The 3456-nt window shown below is 36.8% G+C and overlaps 1 long non-coding RNA gene across 2 annotated transcripts; it reads left to right on the forward strand.

The window, feature by feature from the left end:
• Positions 1–891: 891 nt before the first annotated feature.
• On the forward strand, positions 892–2058 carry LOC128265975 (uncharacterized). Of its 2 annotated transcripts, none has more exons than XR_008268990.1 (4): positions 892–1048; positions 1107–1549; positions 1610–1730; positions 1782–2058. It is a non-coding gene; the product is annotated as an uncharacterized LOC128265975 (long non-coding RNA). The 2 variants fall into 2 exon arrangements; XR_008268989.1 differs by having other exon boundaries at positions 1610–1719; positions 1782–2056.
• The last annotated feature ends 1398 nt before the right edge of the window (positions 2059–3456 follow it).

Raw genomic sequence — 3456 nt, forward strand, 5'->3', positions numbered from 1 at the left:
TTTTGGCCCTTTTTCCCTATGTGATTATGTTAGTCACTTTGATCCGCGCTGTTACATTGCCAGGAGTCTGGCATGGAATTGTGTATTTCCTAAAGCCACAATGGTCTCAGCTGCTGAATTGACATGTTTGGTATTCGGCCATCACCCAAATGTTCTTCTCGTTGGCCGCTTGCTTTGGCACCCTGGTTATGTACGCCTCCTTCAATGAATTCAACAAGAATGTGCACAAGTAAGCCTTGCTCATGAGACCAATACCTTGGACATTTCGCGGGTGGTCAAGGGTAGAGCTGGTCTGGCATTCATTTCCTACCCGAAGCGATTGCCAAGTTCAAGTATCTGCCCCAACTAATCGCTGTGCTTAGCTGCTCAGCCTTTGAAAATGGATCGCATTGCGTATATACTATAAAGACTGTATAAGTCACTGATTAAATTTAATTGAAAAGCGCCGACTGTCTTAAGCAAAATAACAGCCCCCATAATGGTGACAAAAAAAAATCCCATGGATTAAATCATCAAAAGCACATTTAGGTCTTATCTTAAATACTACACTGGCATTGTAAGTCCCATTTTACTTGAACATTTCATATGACACTGCCCTTTCTTTAACTGATAATTTTAAATAATTATTCAATATTTTAGAATGTTTTGGGTACTCGTAGTCGCTAATATTGACGCATCTTGTACCAAATATTATCTAAAACCCCATTAGAACTGAGAACTTAGTCGGAAATCGCACGAACAGAAGCTGAATGCAATTTTTGGCCCACAGACCTTCCGTTTCATCCAAAGCTTCGCGTTAGTTGATAGTGCTGGAAAACACCGGGTACAGTGGTAAAAGTTATATTTATAGTAGGTTACGCCTTATCATTCAGTATACTTCAAAAGTCGAAGCAGTTCAGAACAAAGTATTTTTATACCTCTTACATCTTGAATCATAAAGGCCAAATTTTTTTTTTATATTTTTTCGTTTTGTTGATCCAAATATAATCGATTACATATTCAACTCTTTTTCTACAGCAAAATAGCATCATGTCGGTTCCAGTTCGTGGTAAGATTTGAATTTCGGTATTGAGGTATGGCTAATGGACCTCTGATTTCTTTGATAGGTAATAAGGCCTCAAAGCTGAGGTCCGAGGGAAAAGTTGAAAAGCCCGCACCCATTGCGGTGAATCATTTTACCGTGGTACTTGTAAATGCTAAACATTTTCCATAGGCTCTTTCTTCCACCCGAGGCAAAGCCTTTTTATCGTGGCTCCGAACCCACCAGTCGCGATACCAGTCCCAGTCGCATCCCGACCATGCGCAGACCCAGATCAATCCCGACCAAATGTATACCTATCCGCAGGCTGGCGGGTGACCCGAAGAGAAACACTTCCCCAGTTCGGAGTGGCCCGAGGCAGTAACCAGTGCCAGTGCGTGTTCCTTGCTTTTGCTTCTAGCCTCCGAGAATACAGTGGGCGATGATGAACGTAAACCTGAAGTGGACAAGGACTCTGTCAAGCGGACTAATGTTTGCCGCGCCCAAGGGCTAAGTCGACGACATAAGCTGGTGAGTAGCTGCAGACTCAATTCCCGATTTGAAAAATTTAATCTGTTTCCTGAGCCTCAGTATTCCAGCCGTCCTCTAGAAAGGAAAAATCGCATCGATTTGAACAAGGTGCGAGCCTTGGAGATGCAGCACAAGAAGCTGATTTGGTCGATCCCTTTTTCCGGCTCTGTGTGAATATCATGTAACTTTGAACTTGAGAAACTGACCTATATAAACTGAGCTATTTTTACAGGCATTTATTCTGGATGCACCTGAGCTTTTCTGCCTGCATTTCTTTCATATTGAGTAATTCAATTACTCTAATCCGCAAATATGGGTGATGCTGCAGAGTACCAAAAGCTTAGGCGTAGCATGGATGAAGCCCAAGGATCCAGAAAAGGACATTAGTTTATTTATGTACAGCGCCGAAGGAGAAGATATGAATGTTCCTAGATCAAATACATATTGAATTTGCCTAAACGATCCTGTAATTTAAAAAGATCACCATAAACTGCAAAGTGAAGTTCAAGTCTTCTTGCCAGCGGGATCAGTGGGGAAAGGGGGTGGAGTTCCTATTCTCCTGCATCGCTTTGTCCGTGGGTCTGGGCAATGTCTGGCGCTTTCCCTTCTGTGCTCTGGAGAACGTGGGAGGAGCTTTTCTGATACCATATGTGATAGTGCTCCTGTTGATCGGCAGGCCAGTATACTGCCTGAAGGTGATCATTCCAGTTTTCCAGTCGTGGTTGCATCAAGGCCTTCGATATGGTTTCTATTATGTTCTAAGTTCTGAAGGTTCGAATTGTACTTTCATTTAATTTAAATAAAAAAATTAATTATTAAAAATTAATTGATCATATTGAGATTGAATTTTGATAAAAATAAATCATAAAATTGTTTGAAAAAAATGTATGAAAGTGATAATTTGCAACTGGGGTTATATTTTGTTAAAAATGTTTAAAAACATAAATCTATTATGTATTTAAGTTCAAAAAATGATATAAATTACAAAATATTTAACTTAATGGTAAATTTTAATAAAACGCTGAAAAAATTTAAATTAAGATATGTTAGCCTTAAAAGAATTCCTAATTCAACAAAATTGGAAAAATTACTATGTTGATCATATTGAGATTTAATTTCAATAAAAAAAAGTTATAAAATCGTTAGGAAATAAATAAAAGAAAGTGATAAGAAAGTATAAGAAAGCAACATTTTTAAAGTTCTAATAATAAAGTTCAAAAATGATAATACTCACTATTTTCTTAACTCTAGGGAACATTTTTTTTAAACGCTGTATAAGAAAAGTATATTTTAATTTATGTTTAAAACAAAGAAAAGAAATTTTATATTCTTGACAACATTAAATTTATAATTAACTGGCGTATATGTTTAAAGCCATTGAAGCTATGATGATTTGCAGCTCAATTATTCGAGTTGATTTTAATAAAATTAAAAGCGTAGTTCTGAACTGTCAAACTATTAAATAGTGTAGTAGGCTCAAACACACACTTACACACATATATTATTATACCGATACTTACACAATTCAAATAATTATACAACACCAATATACGATACTAATGTTAAGTTATGTTAAACCTTGTTAAGTAACATGAACTGGAAGAGGATCTCTCTGAGAGGTCATTCTGAAACTTTGAATGTGAGCGAGTGGTACCATTAAGACGTGTTAGAATAAAGAGTTGATAAGCGCCTACCACAATAGTCAAAAAGAATTTCTAAAAAATATTACAAACCAAAAAAGTTAAATTAAAAACATTTTTTTTTTAAATATTTGTATTGTTTCTAAGGGATCTTTATGTTATAGTTGTACGGAAAAAGAATGCTTAGCGGCCATTCTGAGCATACAAAAATTTCGAGCATACTTAGAAGGACATACCTTTACGGTAATAACCGACCACGCTTCACTA

The sequence above is a fragment of the Drosophila gunungcola genome, unplaced genomic scaffold (assembly GCF_025200985.1).
Source record: "Drosophila gunungcola strain Sukarami unplaced genomic scaffold, Dgunungcola_SK_2 000198F, whole genome shotgun sequence".
NCBI classification, from domain to species: Eukaryota; Metazoa; Arthropoda; class Insecta; order Diptera; family Drosophilidae; genus Drosophila; species Drosophila gunungcola.